A 6,000-nucleotide genomic window follows, 5' to 3' on the forward strand; every position below is an offset into this window, starting at 1 on the left:
GGGAGAAATGAAACCAGAAACACCGAACCCATTGCGGACACTGCACACATCACTCTTGCTACCCTGGGGCCTCATAGAGATGCTAAACATCAAATCAACACAAAGAAAGAGAACCACCTGCGTGCCATGATTAGTGCTTCAGGATAAAGAGCAGAATCAAAGAAGGAGTCTGCTTTGCTGGGAGGAATCATGGACTGTCTCACCTGGCATTGCACGTAGCAGCGTAAATGGATTGTGACCTGCGGCAGGATTCAGGTAATGGAGCAACTGGCTCACTGCCCTAATGACCGGTTTAAGTATTAAAAACCAATATGAAAAAAAGAAAAACCCAAGATGCTGAAAGGTAGTTTATTGTTTCATACTTACTACTTGAATAAGAACAATAAGAGAGGCACACAAACTAGATTATGTTATACAGTTTTAAAATATTAATGAAAAATATTAAATAATACAAAAAAACAATAAAACTATTCAGATAGTTCCATACAGCTTCTTGATTGGTGTCCTCGCTTGCAAAACTCTTTGTTTTATCCGAGCATCAGCAGCTGTGGGCTTTATCCTTAACCATCTTTTCTCTGCAGGAGTCGGATCCAGTCCTGTAGCAGTAGACCAGTGAGACAATAGTCATTGTGTTCGCTGTACTAGACACAGGCGGCTGCTCTTCTCTGAACATATGATGTTCATCTTTGCAAAACTCCTTTCCGCTTCTGCTGAACTCGCAGCAACTGCCCTGCCAACAGATTTAGCCCTCTGAACAGTTTCAGGAATTGGGCTAATCCACTCACAAGATCTCAAAGGGATTTTGGGCAGAACACAAAGCTGAAAGCAGTGACAGCCTGTCATTTTCTGGTTGCTTGACACCTTTTCTCTTTATGTTGTTTATTGGTTTACTGAAGTAATAAGTACAAGGGAATAAAATGCAACATCTCCTCAGAATTACACTGAGCTTTATGAAATGAATAAATAAATATTACAAGCATAGTTCCACCTAATTTTTATACCTATGGATGGAATGAACATTACTCCAGGTGCTTAGATAATGCTGTTGAGCAGAGGAACAATAAAAAAGGGTAAGGAATATACATTTGTGATTTCCACATCAGGCGGCTGCCCAGTCGCCCACCTCAGAGAGAACCCTGATTACAAGTGCTATTTTAACAACCAGTTCCCCAAACTCAACAAGAAATTAGATTTCCATTCTGCTGGACCAGTGTGAACTGGCTGAATCCCATCACTGGTTGGGACCATATTGAAACATCCAGGTGGTGATCTAAGTGCCTCATTCAGCTGCCCCTAGAATTGACAGAACACCACAACTGCACATCTTCCTATAATGCCCAAGCCTCACTCCCTATCATAAGCCCATCCTCAGGGATCAGAGAGTCAGCCTGAAAGCAGAAACCACCAAGAATCAAATTAAAGGCTTCGGGGAGGTGGGTGATGGGTGGGGTGGGGGGAGACGCCTGGGTGGATTTGGGGACAACAATTTCTTCAAAAGAGCTCAGAGAAGATGAGTTATAATGTTGGGCGACTAAGAAGACTAATGTGATGGATTATAATTATCTTTATAATATGTACTCATAATCATATTGTTCCAAGAACATCTTCATTACCTTTCACTTTTGGTAACTCTTGGGTTTCCCAGCTGACGTGGGAAGCGGCTTTGACTAGACGCAGATCATCAATCCAAACGTTTTAAGGTAAAGGTATTGCTCCTCAGCAGCTGAGGGGACATTTGCTAGCCTGAGAAGAAAGCCCTAAATAGCCATTCGCCTCTTCAATCTGTGCCCAGCCTGCTTGTCCCTGAGGTTACACTGGCTGCTCCGTCAACACCTGGCTCTCTGTCAGCACCGACGTCTCATAGACCGTCTGCTCTGGTGTCAGGACAAGCCTTGTTTCAAGCAGAGCTCAGTTCCCGGAGGGCAGGGGCGAGGCGTGCCTGAATGAAATCGAGCTTCGTCAGTCCCACAAAGGCCCTGTTCAAATCAAATCTGTACTCCACGGTATTCAAAGCAAGGACCCATCATCTGATCGAACTCTTCTCCTACGCCCGGATTTGGGGAGCTTTACCAAACCAATTGTTACCGCGGTCGACTCTAATTCGTGGCAGACCACGGGTGTCACCCCAGAACTGTGCTTCGTCGATGGTCTTGTTTGTTTGTTTCGGTGGCGTTTTCATCGATTTTATTAATGTTGTGGTTTTTGAGAACAGACACAGCAAATCATACCCCAATCCAACCGTTTCTACAAGTACCATGTAGTGAGACTGATGCCATTGTTGAGTGGTGCCACCATCCTCACCAGCCTTTTCTGACATTGTCCTTCCACGCCGACATAAATTCACGCGCCCCTAAGATTCCCCTCTGATCGTAAGAGCTGCTTTGTCAATGTGACCCCATAGATATAGCTGCTAAAAGAGCGTAGTGGTCAAGCTGGGCCTTTCCTTTAATACTTAGGAATGAGGTTTAAACTATTGTTCAGTTCTAAGAGGATTTCAGGAGCTATTTTTGGCTTAAAGTTCAAAGATGACCTCAGGGCTTGATCCAGCCCCCATGGCTCCAGAAAGCCTGGGGCCCATGAGCATGTGAACCTCGGTGCTATAGTTTGATCAGGAGTATTCAATGGAATCCTTGATCAAAGTGCTCAGTAAGGAGCGCCAGGCACCCTCCACTTCTTCTGGTCTCCTGGCAAGGGAGGCTGTCGCCCAGGGCGGGCAGTCAGTCACACCTTCCGCCTCATCCTGTTCCTGACTCTCATGCTTCCTGTTGCTTATGTTAAAAAGAGAGCTCTTCTTGACAGCTTTTCAGAGCCCAGGCACCACGCAGTCAACTGGGGGTGAGGTGGGGGTGGGACAGAAGCCCTGCACATGTTATTCCTGACTGCGTTTCAGCCAGTGTGAGTGTTTCCAAAGATCCAGCCTCCGGGGGCCCCAGTTCATACATGCAAGGGTTTCTTCTGCCCCAAAGGGGGTTTAAACATTTCCCTGCCATCAGTGGATGATTCCCTACACGTTCTCTCCATAGTACACTCATTTTAGCTTGAGATAAAGAAGTCCCAGCAGTGAATTCCAAGATCTGCTGGGCCAGTTGAACTCAAGGCAGAGGTCAACCCAAAGGTTTTGCGACTGGATCTTGAGATTCCAAGGAGGGGCAGGGGTAATCTTGATAGATTCTCTTGACGAACACATAGATCTAGCTAAGGATATGCCAAGAAACAATTGCCACTCATTTCAATACTTTTGCTTAATGAAAATTGCTATGCTTCTGTAGCCACACTTACCCCCATAGACTGTCAGGCCTTTCTTCCAGAGTGACTCAGGGCAGACTTCCATCTTTTAATCAGCCACCAAACAGCAAGGCTCAGAGATTCCTGGGAGGTTCTCGGCACCTTTCTTGTTGTGGCAGGTGCATGATCGGGCTGGTTTCTTCTCTCCTTCTCTCTTTACAAAGTAAGGACACTCCAAAGAAATGATAGTTTCCCAGGCCTCATCCAACCCCCTCTCTCCCCCCACAGCCTCTGGCCATCACTCTCTATTTGAATCCCACGAGTCCTTCCCAGGTCCCCTGGCCCTTGTCTTGTCTCACTTGGGCACCGTCTCTGTGGAGCCCGCGCCCCGACCATCACGGCTGGCCCATGCCCTCTGACCGTTGGTGTAACATCCCTTGGAGTCCGCAGGGACAGCTCACCAGTGACCAGCGGCAGAGCAGCTGTATCAACTCAGCTTGGGAAGCTCAAGTATCCAGTGAACTTGGCCGTGTGGCGTTTGAAATTAAGCCCAATGTCTTACTCACGGCAAAACCTGGGGCCAGCCAAGTTAAATAGAGTACTCCCTGGAACATTCCCGAACTGATCAGAGGAGGAAGCTTCAATCTAAAGACAGGTCTTTTCGTGCCTGTTTGTCATTTTTTTCTTTTAATTTTAACACCACATTCTCTCCAAGCAAGATGGGGAAAGGAGAAATTATACATCTGTAGATGAGCATATGTAATGATGTTTTAAACTAATACATATACATGAATTATATATGCGTTTTATATATGAGCATTAATTTAAAACACTTAGGCCTCTCACCAGATGCTTCATGTCCTTGGCTTCATAATTAGGACATCTTTTTTATTGAGTTCTTCCTTCAACCAGAAACTGTCCTTGCATTAATCCTCCTTGTGCACTTACAACTCGGTGTCATTGCTGTCCCCTTTAGCAGAGTGACAAGCAAAGGCCCGCAGCCAGTAGCCTGCAAGCATGCACTGCTTTCAGCAGAGGGCGCTGGATGGGGAACTCTGGCCGCCTGCCTCCGTGTTTTTCACCATTTGCTGTGGAGCGAGGCCAACTCACAGGACGCATGCAGACCAGAGCAGACCTGTACTTCCTCAGGTTTTGGGGGCTGATTTGGGGAAGGATATCACCAGCACTTTCTTGCCAACTTGGGCCTTCAGCCACCTTTTGGTTAGAAGCGGAGTGTGTTAACGACTGGCTCTGCCCAGGGTCTCCATGTTCTTTCTTCCTGGCTCTGATATGACGGAACTACGGCGCCTTCGCAAAGAGATCACTTCAAGAGAGGGCAGTGGGGTTGGGGTAGAAGGTGGTTTGCCCCCTGAGAGGGCTCAGGCAGACCATCCGTTGATAAGGCAGACCCCACCCATTGAACCCAGGAGGACTTGGGTCTGCAGATTATTTTCCAACAGAGGGAGAAAGCAGATCACTTACTGAAAATATTTGTATCCTCCTCCACGCCACTCCCCCTGCCCCCCCCCCCTTGCATAATGGTTCATTTCCTCCCTAGTCCTCTCTACCTGGGATTGTTGCTATCGGCCTGCAGCTAAGGCCCGTGTCCCCCACTTGCTAGGTCTGCCCTGCCCTTTGATCAGGTGCCTGCCATGTCCTTCACAGCTGCACATCCTCATGGACATGAGCATGTTGATCCCAGCCCTGAGAATCAATCACGCTTCTCTGAAAACCCCTGGAATTTGATTGTTTTCCACACTGAAAGTTTGCATTTGAAAAACAACCCTCTTTGCTTGGCTAACGAAAAGGAGGGGCCGCGGTTCCCTGCTCACTGGGCCTGGGTAGAAATTCCACGGGCAATCATTCTGTGGCTCGCTGGAAAAAAAATGTTTCCGCTTTTTCAATGTTGTTTTGCAGGCTGGTCCCTGCCCGGCCCTAACTCCAAGGACCACACAGACACACGTGTGCACGCTCACCCGGGCACAAGGGGGCATTTCCCCCACTCCCTGTTGAGGTTGGAGAGCAGGAGGCCAAGGTCGGTCAAGGCCCGCCCGCCCCCCTTCAGCCAGAGCATCACTTTGTACCCGGGACCAGGCCCCCAGTCATCTGAACCCAGAGGCAGGGGCTCTTGTTTTTCTGCAACGATACGCCAAGCCCGCCTCTCACACCCCGCACGGGATGGTCAGCAGCCTTCTCTTCTCGTTAGGCTTGCTCAGAGTGGCCAGAAACACGGCGCTGACCCTCAGACCTGAGCATGACCAGCCTCTGCCGAGTTGCCTGGACCACACAGGGAACAGCCAAACTGCAGGCAGCCTCTAGGAAAGTTCGAGATCCACCCTTAGCCCTGCCCATGGGCAAGGGACTGCTTGTTTGCTCCGAGTCTTCCTGTGTGCAGCTTTGGGAGGAACGCTCTTGTCAGCCAAGGGCTTCAGGGCCGTGGGTGGTGTGTGACCAGTCAATGGTCAAAGAGCTTCGGGGTGCTTCCTTCCTTTCTTCTTGGAAAATGGGCCCCTCCTATCTAGCTGCAGAGACCGATCCCATTCGTATAGAATAAGTGACAGGCAAGGATGGTGCTGGGCTGAGAAGGCGTCACCACTGGATATGGTGAAAGCAGGGGCATTGGAAGAATTCCTTGGACTAGACTCAAAGGATAGCCAAAATAAGAATTGGCGCACTATAATTGTCGTGGTGGAGGAAAAAAAGGGAGATAGACTGCCAGAATACCAAACCAATCTGTACAGGTAGAATGCTCCTGTTATGGTAGGTGCCTCCCGA

This window comes from Tenrec ecaudatus, chromosome 10, assembly GCF_050624435.1.
Source record: "Tenrec ecaudatus isolate mTenEca1 chromosome 10, mTenEca1.hap1, whole genome shotgun sequence".
Classification (NCBI taxonomy): domain Eukaryota; kingdom Metazoa; phylum Chordata; class Mammalia; order Afrosoricida; family Tenrecidae; genus Tenrec; species Tenrec ecaudatus.